Genomic DNA, 21,841 nt, shown 5'->3' with positions numbered 1-21,841 from the left:
CTTGAACCTGCTCATGCCCAGCACGCGCGCTACCGCCCCCGTAAAACCTTCAACGTAGTCAACTGGCGGAAGCACTTGTTGCAACACACCCTCCTCTTTCCACGCCTCACTGGCGACGCTATACCGCGCACCCGTGTCGAGCTTGATACTCTTCCACCCCGTCCTGGCCTTCACTATCGCCGTTGGTAGGGCGTCCACCGCCGGGGCATGCACTTCCCGCAGTCGTCCGACTCTCACAGGGTAGTCACCTCCGCTAATCTTCTTCACGCTCGGGTCTTGGTACACGCTGCCACTGCAGTATTCGTACCGCTTCGCGTGCCCTCGCCGGCCACGCCGCTTGGCCACCATCTCTGTCGACTGTGGGGCCACAAATCCCACAGCTTCAGCTTCCTCACGCGTCAGGGCCCGCGCTGGTGTGTCCCTGTCGCGCCGCCATATCTCGTCGAACACGAAGTACGCCTCACTGGGGCACTCTCGAGCCGCTAGCCACGCGAGCAGCTCGCGTTTCGCCTTCGCCCGGGCCTTCGTGATCATCTTCTCATATCGTCCCCGCGTCCGGGAAGCGCGCAGGGCCGTGGTTGCCGCCGTCGCTCTCCCGTCACCCTCGCCGTATATCGCGGCCTCGCCAAGACCAGCTCTCAGCTGATGCTCCGTTCGCTGCAAAGCCTCGAGCACACCGGTCATGTACTCCTCCACTCCGCCGCTTGCCAAAATTGCTCCTTGGCTAGGGCATCGTTGCGTCCGTCTGTGACCATCTCGGCCGTGTTCACGTTCCCCGTGTCCTCGCTCACCGCGTTCCCGTCCGAGGCTTCGGTCGGCAACCGTTTGCCATTCGCCGCTCCACTGCCGCCAGCACTGACGACCGCGTGTTCTCGATCGGCTCTTCGCTCACGCCGAGCCTTCGTCCGCTCCACCCGCTTCTGCCGTCGGCGCCGCTGCGGGTCAGTCTCGTGCGTCTTTACCGCCTCGTCTTGTAATGTGCTCGCCCCTGCCAGCAGCACGCGTCTCCTCTCGACGTCCTTCGCCTGCATCTCCTTTTCCAGCGCCGCTTGGACCTTGCTCGGCGTTGTGCTGCTTCCTGCGACTCCGCTGTCACCTTGCGTGCTTACCCACGCATCCCACTGCTTCGTCACCGCCGCTGTCACCTCCTTCTCCTGCGTCCCGCCGGTCACCCCGCCGTCGTACTGGCTGCTCTCGGCGTTTGCCACCTTCGTCTCCGGCTGGTCATTCTCTTCTTCCGTTGCTGGCGTCTCCGTCGTTGCGCCACGGCACTCCGTCGCCTGTGCTGCGGGCCTGGCCGGTTCGCCGGGTCCGTCGTCGCCATCCCCAGTCCGAGGTCAATCCGCCGTCGCGTTGGTGGCTCGCAGCCGAGTAGTAGCTGCTGCACCATCCCCAGACTGAAGACCACTGCCGCTTCCGTTGTCACCTCGTGCGCAGTTTCCGCCGCACCATCCCCACTCTCAAACGTCACTCTCCGCTGCTGGCCGTCGTACCGCTGCTCCGCCGGCCGTCGTTCTCCTTGCTTCGCCCGCACGGCCGCCGGTCTTCCTCGTCTTCCCGATCCCGGTTTAGCGAGGCGTAGGGTCGGGTCCCCTACGCTCGCTGCTCGTTTCCCTGGTCGTCACCTCGCGCCTGAGGAGATCCCGCTGCCGTCGGGGTGCCACTCGCCGCCAGGTCCGCCGCCTTCAAGCCACAGTCCCGGGCAAAGTGCCCTGGCTTACCACAGTAGAAGCAGAAGTCGGCCCCACCTGCCCCTCGCCGCCTTTTTCTCGCTCAGGTACCTCTCGCGATTGCGCAGGCGGCCTTCGCGCGTGGCGAGCGCAGGGTTATTGTAGCGGTCGCCCTGCCCCGCCGTACACGCCCTCGATCTTCAGCGTCTTGGCCGGACGCTTCCCATCGTGTTCCGTTGCTTTCTGCCTCTTGTACCGCCCACCAGTCTGATCCGGTCTGTTGCTGGGCGTTTGAAATTTCAAACTGCTAGACGTGGTCTGATTGGTGCCGGTGGGTACCAGTTGGAACCCTGGTGGGATCGCCTTCCACCATTCGCCCGCACTGGCTTTCCCTCCGTCCACTGGTCTCCCTTCAGTATCGAACCGAGGCTGTTTCGGTGCCGTGCCCCACGCCGGGCCATATCCGGTCACCACATTCCCCAAGTTCCCGTCGAGCCCGGACTGTTCCTTGTCGTGCACACTTGGTGTGGTCGCCGCCAAGGGGCCGCGCCCTGCCGTGGCCTCCCTCGCGTCCCACGCTGCGATGGCCGCCGCCAGTCCGACTCCATAGCCTTCTCCATACTCCCCACCTGCGGGGTCGCCACGTTCAAGGCTTCGTCGAGCGTCCGGGGTCGATGGCCGCGCACGTGTGTCGCCCCCGCCACGCTGCTCATGCCTTTGAGGAACGCGCTTACCTTCCCGTCGTCGCCGATCTCCCCTCGTTCCGCGATTTCGCGCAGGGACTGCGCGTAGTCCACCAAGCGCTCTCCGCGCATCTGTCGCCGCGCATTCAGCAGATCAACCACCTCCGGGCCGGACCTCTGCGCCATATATTTCGTCCTGAGCATCCCCGCCAAGGTGTTGATCGTCTCCTCCTCCGGGGGCACCGACTCCATGACCGTCGCGAACCAGCGCTTCGCCTCGCCGTCGAGGTTCAGAGCCACCTCGTGGTACAGCTGCGCGTCGGTCCACTGCACGCCCATGGCCACCGCCTGCCGGCGCACCTCGGCCCTCACCGTCTTCAGCCACATTGTCACGGGCATGGTGTCGTCCAAACCCTTGAACTTGGTCAGCTTCAGGGACTTCGGACGCTCGCGGACCACGATCTGCTGCGGCGTCACTCCTGCCGTGCCGCCCATCGCTGTCGCTTCCACCGCCCGTCGCGCAGGTGGTGCCCAACCTGATCCAGCTCCACCGTTGCCATACGTCGTCCTAGTTGGCATACCGGCCGCTTCGCCAGTTGCGCCAGACGGCGCGTCCCCACCGTCACCCCCGTCTGGGCGCCGCCTTGACCGCTCGTGGGGCGTCCACCGTGACCACCGCCGGCTTGATCGCCGCCCCGGTTACCAGACGCTCGTCCTCCGTCGTTGCCGCTTGACGCGCCGACGTCGCTAGGCCCCGCTCCGTCGCCGATCGTCACGCTTGTGCCGCTGGCAGCCCCATCGGCGTGTTGCCGGAGGCGCCGCGGATTTCCTCCGTCTCCAACGTCACGGTGCCGCCGTCGTCCGCGTCCACAGTGATCGTAGCCTGCTGCTTCGCCCGCTCTGTCGAGCGTCGCTCGGCGCGCTGGTCGCGCGCAACCACTCCCACGTTCGTAGTCGTATCTTCCGTTCCCTTCCGTTAACCTTAAATCATACAACACATTCACACTTAGCTACCCGTTTCCGTCCTCCTTACGTACTCCGGTTCGCCTGCGGGGTTAAGCCTCTGACGCCAAGCCCGCAACAACTAGTCCCCATAGTTGTGCCCGGAAGGCGCCTGTCATGACCACCATGTAGCTTTCTCCAACCGCACTTCCGTTCCCATTGCACGTCCACCGTGCCCTTTCCGTTGTATCAGCAGAGTTGACCGTCAACACCTAGGTCAGCGAGTAGGGGCCGACTGCCAGCAAGCGCGAGCCGTAGTAGTCAACCAGACAGCTACTGGCCCATCGACCAGACGCCCTCGAGATAGGGACGGCAAGGAGGGAGCGTTTTCGGCACCTGGGCTCCGGTATCCACAGGCTGCCCCCAGCAGGTCCAGTCCGGATATACAACATGCACATGGGAGGAAGAGGTCCGTCACCACGTACCATTGCGGCTCGCTCGGGGCTCTTCCCACTCGGCCAAGGTGCTCCTCATCTCCAAGCGTTCCTCGTGCCCCCGTGGTCTCTCCCCACGGTCCCGCCACCCTATTCGACTAACATACGCTCCTTGTGCGCTGCCCGCCACTATCGCCTACCTCACTGTTACTCCGTGCGCTAGCCGACCTTCCCCGCGGTCGCAGTACCAGACGCTGGAACCCGTGCTCTTGTGGCGCAACTCTGTATTAGCTGAGACTAGTTACAAGTCTGTAACCAAATCGCAACTGAGGGTCGAGCTGCAGCCGCAGCTCGGTGCCCCCGTCGACCTACCCACTCCTACCTACGGCGCCTTCCTACTCCTACGATCTGGACCTCTCCATCCGGGGTCTCATCCCGCTCTCGTCGCTTGCTGGCCGCTCGCTGCGGTCGCCGATGTCGCCTCGCCTTCGTCGATACTCGCTCTCCGTCGCCGTCCGCCGTTCACCTCTCCTCGCGATCTTCTGCCGTCGCCGTGCTTCAACTTGGACCTCCTTGCTGTGGTTCGAGCCAGCTGGCTCGCTCCAGTCACCGTCCGCCGCCCCTGCCACTCATGTGGTCACCGTCCGTGCCGCCGCTCGCCATGTTACTCGATCGTCAAGTCGATCACCGCTGGTGTCGACTCAGACTGCTCACGTTGGCCGCCGTCACCCGAATGACGCGACTCCTGCCTACAAAGTCTTCGTTTTCGCGATCGAGCGCCTTCACAGCGATTCCAGGAAAGTTGTTCTCGATAAGTGCCGTCAGCTGCGGGGACCGTCCTTTGGTGGTGCGTATGTGCTGCTATCGTTGTCGATTATGAGCTTGGGCTCGCCAAATAGGTAGTTGTCGACACGGAACTCGCCAGCATACCTACGCACGAATTAACAGTGTCACTTCATGAAAAAGACAGCAAAAGATAGACGTCTGGCAAGATATTCGGACGGAGAACACGTACAGAACCGAAAATGCGGCACCCGAGTGCAGCATGTGCTTGGATAGCATGTCCTTGAAGAACGCCGCGCCAGTTTCGGAGAAATACCAGCCATTCGTGGTGATGACATAGGTAAAGAGTACAGCCTTCTCCTGGCGTCTACCGTCGCGAATGAGCTTGAAAAACTCGGCAGGCGAGGAAATCGCGCCGTACTTGGTGTTCTTCGGGCCGTGCGTGTAAATCACGGCATGCTGTGTCATTATCGCCTATCGAAGCACGGGCGACGCTGGGTAATCAGGCGAGAAGATGCGCTGAATCGTCGGGTAGTTCTTGTTCCACTCGTGGTCCGTCGGCAAAAACTGCGAGACGGTGTGCAGCTGGATGTGGTACGCCAAGGATTCGATCTTGGCATCGTTGGACGTCGACATGGTCATGAGACCCGCAGTTACGCTCGAGTGCACCGAGTAGCGCACAGGTCCCACTTCGTGAAGCAAAACCCGGCGCATCGGCTCCACCGAGTGCGACTTGACCTGCAAATTCCAAAATCACAACAAAAACTTGTATCAACTTGTGCTATCAAGAAATAAACTTCTAAAACCGCACCACCCTCAGCGACAAGTAAACCATAACTGGTCTCCGTACGAGACCGTCACCTCTTCACCAGGATAGACATCTCGCACGGTGACTGCCACCACGGTCAAATGTCGGCCGGTTTGCACTTCGTGGAAACGCGCAGCAGGGTTGTAAGAGTGATTCAGTAGACGAAGTTTCCCACCTGCGCGGCGTGTGTCGATGCCAACAAATTTGTTACGGTACTTTTCGTCTCGAAGTGCATTCGGTAGCCGTGATTCGGCGGGCCGTATTTGTACGGTCGCCCAAACAATTCCATGAGACTGAAGTACTGTCCAATGATTCCAATGATTTCGCCGGCTGGTATCGGCTTCGTGGCGGTACTTCCTCGCATCCCCGTACGAAGGTTTCTGCTAATCGCCAATGCTGGACTCTCACGTAGTGCATTCCCACAGACCCCGCCAAACGTGCAATTAGATTCGGTGCAGAATCGAGCGGATTTAGCGTTCAGGCAGGAATATGCATTGCAGCGAACATTGCAACCACATCCAGTCGCACGACGGGTGCCCGAGCTCACAACAGGAAACTTCAAGTTACGAGGCAGAATCTGCGCTCGCAGAAACTCCACGTCAACCGGACAAGCCTCCGAGTGCCAGTCATCTCTTGCCGAGTTCAACGCCGTATCACCAACCACAATAAAACCTGGAGAACTGTCCACGGAGGTTGCCATCGAAGTACGGCGTGGTCTTGGGCAGGGCGTTGCAGGATCTTGTGACGGTGGTCGGAATGGCGCCACGGAAGGATAGGTAGACACAGGGCCAGGTTCTTGAGGAGGTGTAGCAATGAGCGCTATCGATTCAGAGTCACAACCATCAGACTCAAAGACCTCAGCGAACCACGTGGGAACAGGTTGATGGCCAGTGTATCGGTATCGATGGGGAACGTCAAGGTTCCCACGCTGAGGTGTCCACGGAGCAATAGTGGATGCCTGTGAGTCTCCAGCGTCTGAATCCCACCTCTGGGGTGTCCACGGAGCGGTAGTAGATGTCTGGGATTCTCCCGCACCAGGCGATCCAACCTCGGTCGTGCTGGTCCCTGGGGCAGCTGGTGAAGACTGTAAGGAGGCCTCCGTGGTCGTAGTTGATCGACTTGAGCTGCAGCTCACAGCGTTCTGCACGGGTGCCAACTCCAACGCCGACAAGGAGTGAACTTGGATGGTAGCAGATTCAATTTCAAGAGGATGAGCAAAGCGCGTCCGGAGCGAAGCCATGGCCACGAGACATCAGGAGGTTTGTAGGAGACCTTCGACGACTTGGGCTGGTCGGATGGCGATGCCGCCGAACTTGCAATGGCCACTTCGCCGAGAAGCTCGTCTTCGGCGTCGTTGAACACCACCTTTTCGTTTCTTTTTGGCTTTTTTTTTTCAACTTACTCTCGTGCACGGACGCGAACGCTTAGCACGACTTTCAGTTCGCTGTGGGCGGTATCCTCAGTCTGGTGAGGCTGCTGTGCCTACCGGCGGTCATCATCTCTGAACGCGGTGACCGCTGTTCCGTGGAGGAAGCCGAGTGTAATGTCGCGCGATAAATCGTCAGGGCGTCTGCCATGTGCTGCCACGTCTCCATTTCTTTGGCGTATCCGCCCTTGTAGGGCTCGTCACCGATGATTTTAGCGCACCATCGGCGTCCGTGAAGTTCTTGCGCTTGCTGTCCACAATCGCAACGCGTTCACAAGTGCTGAGGTTCTGGTTGGCGAGCAGGCCGCAAGAATGGATGTTGGTGAGGGTAGTGAAAGTTGTCACCAGATTTGGCGTTTTCGCTAGGATTTTGTAGAGAAGGTTTAGGGAAGCGGTGTTTTAAACACCGTTTTGGTGGTAGTGGTAGTGAAAGCCCTTTCGAAACCTCTCTACTGAAGGAGGTATCTCGATTCGATCTTGGCGTCGACATGGTCATGAAACCCGCAGTGTGAACCAGAGTACAGACTACGATGCAGAAATCCGACACCACTGAATGTCATCCCCCATAGAAAAATAAATATAATTCCCCGTCCGACACCACTGTAAAAAAAACGTTAGCACCACATAAAGCACACATAATGTGTCATAAACCACACGGAAGTTCATAAAAATACTAAAAAGCAGATGGGATACAAAAACAAGTGTAATGATCAGTTCTGATTGGCTGGAAATGCCTTGCTGTGCATCACGACGGATTCTTTTGTGTCTGTCGGATTTCGTTGTCTCAAGTTTTGGTCCCGGGATTCCCACAGGCGTGGCGTACAACAGAACATGTAGCGCTATTGCGCGAGGAAGCCACAAGATATTTGCAGGTACATTAGCTACCACTTGATAATCTGGATCATCAACTATGATAGCATTATGCCATTACTTAAAGTCGGGCCAACGCATATTTTACAGTGGTGACCGACGGGGAATTATCTTTATTTTATTATGGGGAATGGCAATCAGTGTTGTCGGATTTCTGCGTCGTTGTCTGTACCCTGGCTCACACTGCGGGTCTCTTGACCATGACGTCCAACGATGCCAAGATCGAATCCTTGGCGTACCACACGTCTCGCGGTTTTTGCATACTGATGAGGAATGTGTCACGGTAAACGATATCTTCAGGCTTGAGGCTACAGTACCGGTACCTATCCAGCCTCTTTGAAAGTCTCCCAGAATTAAAGCATGGACACCCACTAACGCAAACTCAGAGAAATGCTTACAGGGTCCAAGGAGCAGGTTTGCTTTCTACAGTACCCTGTCCGCGATTTGCATCGCGTTACAGTGAAGTATTCTGTAAGGTGACGCTAGTTCATGTATTGACGCGATACTTTGGCAATTTGTCTGATGTTTCGCTATTGCAGTGTCTTTCGGCGTCGTGCGATGTTGCGCTAGCTACGTAGAAACAGTTGTAGCTATTCTTCCTTTTGTTGTGGTCAAAATTAAAGGAACGGACGAGCCGCCTCGAGGCTTGCGTTGAAGTTCGCGTCGATGAAAGGGACCTTGGCCTTTTCCCCGAAATCTGTTCCGCTCAAAGCGTTGCGTGCCTCGCCGGTCATTTGTTCCCACATGACGAGATCCTGAAGCTCGCCTTTGCTCCTCACTGTGGTCGTAGTTATCGAGCTACCACCGTAGTAGCTGTCCCATCTGTATGCGAGCATGACACTGGTGCCGTTGATATAGTCGGTGAAGGGTGGATCGCACGACCAGCGAGCGCACGCTGGTGGATCGTTCTTCAGAATACGATATCCCCCATCTGGGTCTGATGTCGACACGGCGAGAATCTTCGGCGTCTCGAGAGCAGGGTTATCAAGCCACACAACGGCGCTTGCCCACTGGTGTCGGTGGCCCTTCTTGGAGACGGCCCCATCGTAGATGTCCTTGGGGAAGTACCAGGCATACATGATAGCCCAGAGATCCTTGAACCAAATAGATCGACCGTACACTTGCGAGCCTAGAGGCGACCCTTTGCAGTCTCCATCGCGTTTTCCGGTTTTCTTCAGACCCCCACTCGTCTCCCCCGCGGCATTGACAGCAGGGTATGGATGGCACCCTTGGATGATTTGGAGACTCGGTTTGAACTTGACGGCAGCCTTCTCGGATATGGTGGTGGGCTCAGGCTGAGCAAATGGCTGCACTTTATCGTGGTCGATAGGGTTGGCTACGACAACGCTGAGCGTAGCGGCGGTAATGGTGATGAAAAGCAGCGACTGCAGGTTCATGGTGTGCGGTTCGGAGGAGGATTGAAACTGAAATGGTCGCCGGTGGCTGTGCTGGCTGCAGGCAGCCACGAGCAGAAGAGAGTCGGTTGTACTGTACACCCGCGACACTTTGCAAGTTGGTAAGGTACGGGAAGGATCATCATTAGGATGGGACCTTGGTAAGTTCCATTTCTGCCAAGCTCCGTAGGGAAGTCAGTCTTGCTCAAGCACGGCATTCGCCCCCCCCCCCCCAAATATTTTTTATGACCAAGGTCTTTCTCCATTTTGGGATCAATGTTATACAACAAGGTACATGTATAATTCTAGTAGGATTGAAATATATGTTAATGGTGCATACTCTATTGGCATCCGTTTGAAAAATTATGTTGATTATGCCATTCTATACAAATGTGACTACGTGACTACCGATGGTAATCACTTTACGTTGTGCTACGGATACCGTAAACCGTGATAAAAATATGGTGGGATTGGCGAACATGCGCCAGCCCAAACAATGATCGATGCCTACTGTTTCAACAAGTAAGCTTCGAGATACCATGCGACGGAATTGAAGTGAGCCTTGCCTTTTTGAGCTGGTTCTGGAGGGTTTGCGCACATACATGTAAGGCCACTTTCATTCATCCATTGAGGATCTTGTATAATAACAACACACTGGGTTTGGTTGGGTGGTAATAATAATTCCCCCGAATGCGCGGCTTCTTACATCCACGATTCCAGGATTTCCGTATGTGTTCGCTGCAAGTTGTAGCTTTCTCCAACCGCACTTCCGTTCCCATTGCACGTCCACCGTGCCCTTTCCGTTGTCTCAGCAGAGTTGACCGTCAACACCTAGGTCAGCGAGTAGGGCCGACTGCCAGCAAGCGCGAGCCGTAGTAGTCAACCAGACAGCTACTGGCCCATCGACCAGACGCCCTCGAGATAGGGACGGCAAGGAGGGAGCGTTTTCGGCACCTGTGCTCCGGTATCCACAGGCTGCCCCCAGCAGGTCCAGTCCGGATATACAACATGCACATGGGAGGAAGAGGTCCGTCACCACGTGTCATTGCGGCTCGCTCGGGGCTCTTCCCACTCGGCCAAGGTGCTCCTCATCTCCAAGCGTTCCTCGTGCCCCCGTGGTCTCTCCCCACGGTCCCGCCACCCTATTCGACTAACATACGCTCCTTGTGCGCTGCCCGCCACTATCGCCTACCTCACTGTTACTCCGTGCGCTAGCCGACCTTCCCCGCGGTCGCAGTACCAGACGCTGGAACCCGTGCTCTTGTGGCGCAACTCTGTATTAGCTGAGACTAGTTACAAGTCTGTAACCAAATCGCAACTGAGGGTCGAGCTGCAGCCGCAGCTCGGTGCCCCCACTTAAACTACCCCCCGTCGACCTACCCACTCCTACCTACGGCGCCTTCCTACTCCTACGATCTGGACCTCTCCCTCCCGGGGTCTCATCCCCGCTCTCGTCGCTTGCTGGCCGCTCGCTGCGGTCGCCGATGTCGCCTCGCCTTCGTCGATACTCGCTCTCCGTCGCCGTCCGCCGTTCACCTCTCCTCGCGATCTTCTGCCGTCGCCGTGCTTCAACTTGGACCTCCTTGCTGTGGTTCGAGCCAGCTGGCTCGCTCCAGTCACCGTCCGCCGCCCCTGCCACTCATGTGGTCACCGTCCGTGCCGCCGCTCGCCATGTTACTCGATCGTCAAGTCGATCACCGCTGGTGTCGACTCAGACTGCTCACGTTGGCCGCCGTCACCCGAATGACGCGACTCCTGCCTACACGCCATCCCGGCCGACAAGATCGTCCGCGATCTTGCCTGCGTCGTCCATTGCTTCAAACTCTGCATGTGATAACCACTGCTGGTGTCTTGCCTAACGTCGCTGACCCCCAGGCCGCCACCACCGTCTCGAATCGCTCTCTCTCCAGCGTGGAGGGCGTCCGCACTGCAACAAACCCCACCAACACCGTCTGTACTCATTTCATCTCGCACGACGTGAAGTCGATCTTCACGCCGTTGCGCAGCATCCAATCTTCACCGAGGAGGAACTCGTCGGCAGCTCCTTCCACCACCAACGCGTCGACCTCCATTTCCTGGCCGTCAGGAACTTGAACCTGCTCATGCCCAGCACGCGCGCTACCGCCCCCGTAAAACCTTCAACGTAGTCAACTGGCGGAAGCACTTGTTGCAACACACCCTCCTCTTTCCACGCCTCACTGGCGACGCTATACCGCGCACCCGTGTCGAGCTTGATACTCTTCCACCCCGTCCTGGCCTTCACTATCGCCGTTGGTAGGGCGTCCACCGCCGGGGCATGCACTTCCCGCAGTCGTCCGACTCTCACAGGGTAGTCACATCCGCTAATCTTCTTCACGCTCGGGTCTTGGTACACGCTGCCACTGCAGTATTCGTACCGCTTCGCGTGCCCTCGCCGGCCACGCCGCTTGGCCACCATCTCTGTCGACTGTGGGGCCACAAATCCCACAGCTTCAGCTTCCTCACGCGTCAGGGCCCGCGCTGGTGTGTCCCTGTCGCGCCGCCATATCTCGTCGAACACGAAGTACGCCTCACTGGGGCACTCTCGAGCCGCTAGCCACGCGAGCAGCTCGCGTTTCGCCTTCGCCCGGGCCTTCGTGATCATCTTCTCATATCGTCCCCGCGTCCGGGAAGCGCGCAGGGCCGTGGTTGCCGCCGTCGCTCTCCCGTCACCCTCGCCGTATATCGCGGCCTCGCCAAGACCAGCTCTCAGCTGATGCTCCGTTCGCTGCAAAGCCTCGAGCACACCGGTCATGTACTCCCTCCACTCCGCCGCTTGCCAAAATTGCTCCTTGGCTAGGGCATCGTTGCGTCCGTCTGTGACCATCTCGGCCGTGTTCACGTTCCCCGTGTCCTCGCTCACCGCGTTCCCGTCCGAGGCTTCGGTCGGCAACCGTTTGCCATTCGCCGCTCCACTGCCGCCAGCACTGACGACCGCGTGTTCTCGATCGGCTCTTCGCTCACGCCGAGCCTTCGTCCGCTCCACCCGCTTCTGCCGTCGGCGCCGCTGCGGGTCAGTCTCGTGCGTCTTTACCGCCTCGTCTTGTAATGTGCTCGCCCCTGCCAGCAGCACGCGTCTCCTCTCGACGTCCTTCGCCTGCATCTCCTTTTCCAGCGCCGCTTGGACCTTGCTCGGCGTTGTGCTGCTTCCTGCGACTCCGCTGTCACCTTGCGTGCTTACCCACGCATCCCACTGCTTCGTCACCGCCGCTGTCACCTCCTTCTCCTGCGTCCCGCCGGTCACCCCGCCGTCGTACTGGCTGCTCTCGGCGTTTGCCACCTTCGTCTCCTGGCTGGTCATTCTCTTCTTTTCCGTTGCTGGCGTCTCCGTCGTTGCGCCACGGCACTCCGTCGCCTGTGCTGCGGGCCTGGCCGGTTCGCCGGGTCCGTCGTCGCCATCCCCAGTCCGAGGTCAATCCGCCGTCGCGTTGGTGGCTCGCAGCCGAGTAGTAGCTGCTGCACCATCCCCAGACTGAAGACCCACTGCCGCTTCCGTTGTCACCTCGTGCGCAGTTTCCGCCGCACCATCCCCACTCTCAAACGTCACTCTCCGCTGCTGGCCGTCGTACCGCTGCTCCGCCGGCCGTCGTTCTCCTTGCTTCGCCCGCACGGCCGCCGGTCTTCCTCGTCTTCCCGATCCCGGTTTAGCGAGGCGTAGGGTCGGGTCCCCTACGCTCGCTGCTCGTTTCCCTGGTCGTCACCTCGCGCCTGAGGAGATCCCGCTGCCGTCGGGGTGCCACTCGCCGCCAGGTCCGCCGCCTTCAAGCCACAGTCCCGGGCAAAGTGCCCTGGCTTACCACAGTAGAAGCAGAAGTCGGCCCCTCCTGCCCCTCGCCGCCTTTTCTCGCTCAGGTACCTCTCGCGATTGCGCAGGCGGCCTTCGCGCGTGGCGAGCGCAGGGTTATTGTAGCGGTCGCCCTGCCCCGCCGTACACTGTAACGGGGTTACACGTACAAGTGGCTGCAAGCCACTTGTGAATTTAACAGATAGGTTATCTGTTAAACGTTTTGGATACTTCCTCACATTGGTGTAAGACACACCGATGGATACATTGAAGTGGACCACCACAGTGAGTGGTCCACACATACCCAAAAGATCCTATTGGTAGAAAGCAGCATCTTTCTACCAATCAGAGGCATGCATATTAGCGGGGCTCTGACAGCCAGCCGCTGCCAACCCTTTCATAGATGATAAACAGTTTTAGCAGCTTTTAGAGGAAGATCAATTTACAAACAATACAGTTCTCATTTTACCTAATCTAAGTCACTTGGAATCCTCTTCTTACTTAACTTATATTTGTGTATTCAAATATAATTAACCTAAGTAATTACTAAGTACTTACGCTTCCTCCTACACGTTGCGCAACGTGTAAGCTAAAGTAGTGAGTCAAGTTAGACCCACTACACCGGGTAGCACTTTGTAGTCCGTCCAACGACCGACTGCTTGACGTTCGTACGCGGTGTACGAACGCGGAGCCGAGAACCACATGAACACGGAGGTGCCCATGGAGAGCTCCAACACGCCTGCAACGCATGTTGCACGCGCTGACTGCCCCCACCTGTCTGACCCAGAGTGGGAGGCCCTCCAACGACTGTCAACAGTCATTGGAGAAGCGGCGATAGCTACAATGCTGCGTACGCTATCGCCGACGGAGCAACATGGTGTTGCTCTGGGGTTCATCATGAAGGAGCAGCGTGATGCTGCTTCCTCAGTGACGGCGTCGTCAGGGACGACACCGCGTGCTCAGTCGTTGAAACTGAGTGTAAGCAATTACGTGAGAAGCGAGGGCGAGCCTCTCCTCCGATGGCTTGTCGAGCTCGACACAGCCATAGCGGCTCGACGCATCGTCGACCCGCTGTCGAAGGTTGCGTTCGTCATGTCCTGCCTTTGCGGACGCGCAAGGGGTTGGGCGTATGGACGCCGACTTTCCGATCCTATGTGCTTCAGCACGTACGAAGTATTCAAAGAGGAGCTCAAACAAGCGTTTGAGCCCCCGCAAAACGAGTTCCGGTCGAGGGCGGAGTTCCTCGACCTTCAGCAGGGTAAGCATGACGTCCATGCTTACGCGCAGCGCGCACGATATTTGGTATCAAATGTCGTGACTAACCCGATTGACGAGGCGACCAAGGTCGTCACGTTCATGAAAGGGCTTAGAGATGGGCCTGTGAAGACCTATCTCTTCCGAGAGTACCCGAGTACTCTCGAAGCTGCGATCACTCTTGCCATGCAAGAAGAGTTTAGCCTGCGGCAGGCTAAACTGCATGTGAACGTGCCGAGGCCGCAACCACGCCCGGTAGCGAGGACGGGAGGTCCGGAACCAATGGACCTCTCGAGCGCAACAACTGCTGGTCACCAGCAGCAGGGAGATAACGTGCGATGCTTCCGTTGTGGAAGGATCGGTCACTTTGCACGGGAGTGCACAGCTCCCATGCCCCCTGGAGGTGGCCGTCGTGGCGATGCCGGGCATCGCCGCGAACAAACAAAAAACGCGAACATCCAGTAGGCGCGGGGCGCCCTACTGGTAATGCAGTCGCGCGTGCCGACATTGGGCACTCGACACCGAGGACTGCAGCCCCCAGTGAGACCAGATCTCGCTGCAAGAAGCAAGATGACAGACCGAACCTGGTCATCTTGAAGGTAACGTCGAAGAGAGGAGTGACTCTCTTCGAGCTTTGGTAGATTCAGGCGCGTCGAACAACTTTGTTCGACTACGAAGCCTGCCGAGACTTGACTTCGAGGAGGTAGATACACCTCGAAGTCTTCTGGAGGTACGACTGGCAACAGGTGCCATCGTGAAGACCGAGAAGCGCGTCGTGAACGTGCGCTTCTCGTACAAACAACGAGTGTTTGTCGAACACTTTATCGTCCTGGACCTGGACGATAAGTTCGACGTGGTAATGGGCATGCCGTGGCTTGCACGGCATGATCCGGTAATAGACTGGAAGAAGCGCACGCTCGTGCGCTTCGGACGCGACAGCGGAACAGAGAGCGATGGCCCTGTTACCGCAGCGCGCGCACCAGCAGGTGCGCGCGGCTCACCAGTCGAGACAGCGCTTGATGCTGCTGTCCCGGAGTGCCCAAGAAGTGCGCGAGGGCGCGCACAAGTGAGACCCACGTCGGCAATGCTGCCGACGTCAGAAGAAAAAGATATGTTGGTTCCGGGAACCAACACCCACGTTCAAGCGTGTAAGGGACAGTCCCTGACCCGAAGCGGTCAGGTCGACAACGACGCGTCGGCTCCGGGAGCCGACGCACCCTCGGTCATGAGGGGCTCCGCCAATGAATGGCGTCGAGGTGACGAAGGCGTGTCAACTCCGGGAGTTGACGCTGCAAACAGTGCGGACGGTTGCAAACGTACCGCACTGACGCAATTTGCATGCTGTCGTGCAGCCGGGCTGCACGACGAAGCGCCATGCGATCAAGCCGGGCTTGATATCGAGCGCCCGCAGACAGGGTCTGCCGGCGAAGGGACACATTTCCGTGCAGCCGGGCTGCACGAAGGAAAATGCGGTCAAGCCGGGCTTGATACCGCGCGCCCGCGGACAGGGTCCGCCGGCGAACGACTGTCCACGGCCGGGCCTGGACAAGAAGAACAACTGTGCGGAGCCGGGCTCCGCACAACAAGAAGACGGCGCAAGCGGGGAACGCTGCGCAAGTCTCGGTCCGGGACCGAGACGCAACAAGAGCAGTCTGCTGGGCAGACTGCGGCGGTGACGCCGAATGTCAAGACGCTAAGCGTCTTGACGCGCACCGATACTGGATTCCAGTATCGTGAGATGGAACTCGCTAGTCCTCCGACGATGGCGTCGGAGTTGACGTCGCTTCCAGCCATGAGCTGGAAGCGCTTCACGCGCGACTTGCACGATGGACGCATCGAACAAGTCTGCGTTCTTTCGGACAGCGAAAGAACGGCGAGCGAGAGCGAAGAGCTGAGGCAGCTCTTCATGGGAAGTACCACTGAGAGTGAAGACACTCTCAGTGCGAAGACGAAGCGAGAGCGCTTCGAGGAACAAGGTTGGGACTCGCTGAAGTCGAGTCCCTATTACAAATTGTTGAGGGAGTACAAAGACGTACTCCCGGAAGAGATTCCTACGGAGCTTCCGCAGGATAAGGGCATTCAGCACGAGATTGATCTCGTGCCGGGCACGAAGTACTGTGTCACGCGGCAGTGGCCACTGCCGCGAGAGCAAGTGAAAGCGATCGACGACTTCTTTGAAAGTCGTCGTAAAGCAGGACAAGTGCGGGAATCAAAGTCCCCGCACAGTGCTCCGACGTTCTGTGTCAAGAAGCCACAGGGCGGATGGCGCATCGTTCATGCCTACAACAAGCTGAACGATGCGACGGTACCGGCGCAGACGCCGATACCACGAAAAGATGTTATCATCGATTCGATGGCCGGGAGCACCGTTTACAGTGCTCTCGACTTGCGAGATGGATTTTATCAAATCCTAATGCGTGAGAGCGACATCCCTCTCACGGCAGTGAGCACGCCAAGCGGCATGCTCTGGGAGTGGCTAGTAATGCCACAGGGGCTTAAGAATGCCCCTGCGACTTTCAACAGGTGCGTGACGCACTTGTTGCGCTCGGTGCGCGACTTCGCACCGAGCTACTTCGATGATGTATTCATCCACAGCCGGGCTGTGGACGAGAAGACCGACGTAGAGATGCACAGGGTGCATCTCCGGCAGCTACTTGAGCTTATGCGAAAGCATAAGCTCTACGCGAACCTGAAGAAGTGTATCTTCGGGGCGAGCGAGATACCCGTCCTCGGGTGTCTCGTAGGGAAGAATGGTGTCCGCCCTGACCCAGAAAAGGTCAGAGTGATTAACGAATGGCCAACGCCTTCAAGTGTCAAGGAACTGAGGCAGTTCCTTGGCTTGGTCACGTACTTGTGCAAGTACGTGGAGGATTATGCGGGCAAGATCCGCCCGCTGTCACAGCTTCTTAAGAAGGAAGCTGTGTGGAATTGGACAACCGATTGCCAAAATGCATTCGATGCAGTCAAGCGGGGCTTGACTGAGGCGCTGATCTTGGTAGTGGCTGACCAAGATCGCCCATTTCACGTCGTATGTGACGCATCCGACTTCGCGATCGGATGTGCATTGATGCAGCACGATCACGAGGGCCGTGATCATGTCGTCTACTACCGATCGTGTCAGCTGAAGCCAGCTGAGCGCAACTATCCGGTGCATGACAAGGAACTCCTTGCCATGAAATGCGCACTCGCAAAGTTCCGAGTGTATTTGCTTGGAAGTAGACCGTTTGCATCACTGCGCACTGCAGTGAAGTCACCACACATTTCACAAAGAATGGCGAGATGGCTCTCATTCTTTGCGGAGTACAACTTCCGGGTCGAATACAAACCCGGAAGATTGAATGTAGTGGCCGACGCGTTATCACGTCCGCCAGACTACGCAGAAGCTGCTGACGTCAATACCATTGACGTCACGCGATCGAGTAAACCCACATCGTCTCTGTTGGACGATGTGAAGGCCGCGTACGCGCACGACGCGGACGCGAAGCTCTTGCTGGCCTATGGCACAGCGCCTTCTGACAAGGCTCGTCAGAAGTTGCCCAAGCACCTTCGAGCGCGTGCACACCGCTTTCGTGTGCACGACGGACTGCTACTTTACAACGCAGTCGGCGACAACGCGGATCGCGTTGGCGTGCCGAATGACCATGACCTGCGACTCACGATCATGTACGAATACCATGATGCCCCGACTGCGGGACATCTCGGACGTGAGAAGACATACGTCCTTCTCACGCGCGACTTCTACTGGCACCACCAGTATAAGTGGGTGCGCAAGTACATCCGTGCTTGCGAGGTATGCCAACGCGTAAAGCCTGCGCCATTCGCGCAGGCTCCACTGCAATCACTACCGACTCCGTCGGAGTGTTGGAAGTCCATATCTTTGGACTTCATCTTTGGTCTTCCCCCGGACAGCGGAGGGAACACCGGTGTTGTGGTCTTCGTCGACCGCTTCAGCAAGATGGTACATCTTGCTGCGGTGCCAGCAGAGGTGACCGCGAAGCAGACGGCCCGTCTGCTCGTCGACATGGTGTTCAAACACCATGGCATGCCGTCCGACATCGTGTCGGACAGAGACCCGTGCTTCACAGCGCACCTGTGGCAAGAAGTGTTTACACTTCTTGGGAGCCAGCTTTCCATGTCGACTGCGGATCATCCGCAGACGGACGGTCAAACCGAGCGCGTGAATCGCGTGCTCGTCGATATGTTGAAGAGCTACGCTCACTCGTTCCAATACTGGAGCGAGTGCTTATCGATGGCAGAGTTTGCCATCAATAACTCAGTGCATGCCTCGACCGGGCATACACCGTTCTACGTGAATGCCATGCGGCATCCACGTCTACCGAGTTTACTCGGAGTGATGGCTCCCACTTTAAGTGGGGGAGGATCTACGACTGCAATACAGCAGCCGCAGAAAACCGCTGACACTTGCACAGTGTCAGCTGCAACAATGGACAAACCACATGAGTCTGCGCAGGGCGCAGACTCCCCCAACAACAAGGCCAACGACCACGGGTCTGCGCAGGGCGCAGACACCGCAAAGAACCACACAGAGGCCGGGCCTCTAGCGGAGAGCGACCTGAATGACTTCAGCTCGGATGCAATCAGTTTCATCACCAAAAGACAAGCCGTGATTCGGTTTGTCCAAGACACAATAGCAGCTTCTGTTGATCAACAGAAGCTGAACGCAGACAATGCGGGCAGAGGCAACACAAATGAATTTAAAGTTGGTTCATTAGTTTTGTTAGCTACACAAAACCTGCCTAGACATGCAGTTTCGGATTTCGGAGCAAGCAAGCTTGCTCCGCGCTTCATCGGGCCGTTCACTGTGTTGGCACGGCACGGCAACGCATACACGCTAGACATACCGTCTAGCATGCGCCTCCATCCGACCTTTTACGTCGGACGGCTGAAGCCATACCTGCAGCACGAGCCATCTAGCTCGGCTGACCCGAAGCCTCGGCAGGAGCCGAGGCAGAAGCGGAAGCCTTGGCCTCGGCAACGAGCAGCCTCTCCTCCAGCGCGCGGACGCGCTGGAGCAACCCCTTCATCTGGGTCCCCAGCCCGACCTGGATATTCAAGGCGGTCTGCGAGACCGCCGCGACCTGGGCCTTCTGGTTCGCCAGCTCCTGCTTCAGGGCGGCGAACTCAGCGCCCTGCAAACGCTCCACGGCGGTCACCCGGTCGTGGAGAGGCGCATACTGATCAGCCCGGGGCTGATCATACCCGGGGCGTGTACCCACCCCCGCCACCGCCGATCCGTGACGCCCGCGGCTCAACCCGCTGGATTGTTGAGCGGATTGTTTACCATAGTATCCCGAAAACGAACCCTCAAGGGGCTCGTTTTCGTATTCGTTGGAGAGGATTTCCTCCCCATCGAGATACATGGGAGCCGCGGAACGTCTTGCTGGAGGACGTTCCGGAATGGTGAGGGCGTACGAAGAGCAGTACGCGCTGGCGCAGCAGAAGTAACACGAGCGCTGCGATCATCGCTAGCGCCCGAACCCTCACGTGCTAAGAACTTAGCACGGAGCTCTTTGAGACTCTCGGGCACACGGAACGACGTGTACCCGTTCAGGTCGCGGTCGCTCAAGCGGACCGCGCCTGGAAAGCACTTCGTGCACTGAAAGCCCTCGGGCACAGCGCACGGCACATTTGCCTCCTCAGCAGCAACATGAAGTTGCTCCAGCTTTCCACGCTTCGAGTACGTCTCGAAGCGATCACGCGCTTGCTTAATCCGATCACGGTAAGCACTCGGCCTCTTGTTGAAGTTTTCAACAAAGGCGTTCCAGCTTTGACACAGTGCCTGCCATTCGGGCACTTTGCTGCGAGAAGAGGTCTTCTTGCTTTGAAACCATCGGAGCTCATGAAAGAGTCCGATGTACTAATCGCGCCTTTGATGCGTTTCCGCATCAAAGTGCAGCTCGGCAGCCACAGCGTCATCTTTGATGGCGCTGCATACAGCGGCACCTCATTCGGAGGTGCCGAGTTCTAAACCGGTCCGCGATCTCGGACGCGGACGGCATCCATGGATCGCGCGCTGCAGGCGCAGCGCGCGGAGAGCCTTGAGCTTTAACATCACGCGCTGCAGCAGCAGCGCGCGGAGTACTGAGAGCCCCAGCTGAAGCGAGTGGGGTATCACTCTCAGTACGCGAACGCTTCGAACTCGAAGCGTCCGATTCGTCCCCTTCACGCGGGCGAACGTTCTTGGCGTGAGGGTCGAGCGATTCGCTCGACACTGAGTCTTTACGCTTTGAGGGCGAGTCCTCCTCGCCCTCCATGTCTTCATCGTCGTCGTCGAAGTCGACGACGTCACCGTACTTCGCCTTCTGGCGTTCGAGTAGTCGTCGATGGAGAGATGACTCCCCATCGACTTTGCGGACTTCTTCTGAGGCGCGCTCATCGTTGAATGAGCGCGGATTTCTTCTCCAAACGCGGAGAATTGACGAATGGTCAATTCCAAAAGATTGACGTGCGGGGACCCCGCGCGTCTAACCTTAAGGGGGGGATGGTGTAACGGGGTTACACGTACAAGTGGCTGCAAGCCACTTGTGAATTTAACAGATAGGTTATCTGTTAAACGTTTTGGATACTTCCTCACATTGGTGTAAGACACACCGATGGATACATTGAAGTGGACCACCACAGTGAGTGGTCCACACATACCCAAAAGATCCTATTGGTAGAAAGCAGCATCTTTCTACCAATCAGAGGCATGCATATTAGCGGGGCTCTGACAGCCAGCCGCTGCCAACCCTTTCATAGATGATAAACAGTTTTAGCAGCTTTTAGAGGAAGATCAATTTACAAACAATACAGTTCTCATTTTACCTAATCTAAGTCACTTGGAATCCTCTTCTTACTTAACTTATATTTGTGTATTCAAATATAATTAACCTAAGTAATTACTAAGTACTTACGCTTCCTCCTACACGTTGCGCAACGTGTAAGCTAAAGTAGTGAGTCAAGTTAGACCCACTACATACACGCCCTCGATCTTCAGCGTCTTGGCCGGACGCTTCCCATCGTGTTCCGTTGCTTTCTGCCTCTTGTACCGCCCACCAGTCTGATCCGGTCCGTTGCTGGGCGTTTGAAATTTCAAACTGCTAGACGTGGTCTGATTGGTGCCGGTGGGTACCAGTTGGAACCCTGGTGGGATCGCCTTCCACCATTCGCCCGCACTGGCTTTCCCTCCGTCCACTGGTCTCCCTTCAGTATCGAACCGAGGCTGTTTCGGTGCCGTGCCCCACGCCGGGCCATATCCGGTCACCACATTCCCCAAGTTCCCGTCGAGCCCGGACTGTTCCTTGTCGTGCACACTTGGTGTGGTCGCCGCCAAGGGGCCGCGCCCTGCCGTGGCCTCCCTCGCGTCCCACGCTGCGATGGCCGCCGCCAGTCCGACTCCATAGCCTTCTCCATACTCCCCACCTGCGGGGTCGCCACGTTCAAGGCTTCGTCGAGCGTCCGGGGTCGATGGCCGCGCACGTGTGTCGCCCCCGCCACGCTGCTCATGCCTTTGAGGAACGCGCTTACCTTCCCGTCGTCGCCGATCTCCCCTCGTTCCGCGATTTCGCGCAGGGACTGCGCGTAGTCCACCAAGCGCTCTCCGCGCATCTGTCGCCGCGCATTCAGCAGATCAACCACCTCCGGGCCGGACCTCTGCGCCATATATTTCGTCCTGAGCATCCCCGCCAAGGTGTTGATCGTCTCCTCCTCCGGGGGCACCGACTCCATGACCGTCGCGAACCAGCGCTTCGCCTCGCCGTCGAGGTTCAGAGCCA

Source organism: Phytophthora cinnamomi, assembly GCF_018691715.1.
Source record: "Phytophthora cinnamomi strain GKB4 chromosome Unknown Contig14, whole genome shotgun sequence".
NCBI lineage: Eukaryota > Oomycota > Peronosporomycetes > Peronosporales > Peronosporaceae > Phytophthora > Phytophthora cinnamomi.
This window is presented reverse-complemented; position numbering follows the sequence as displayed.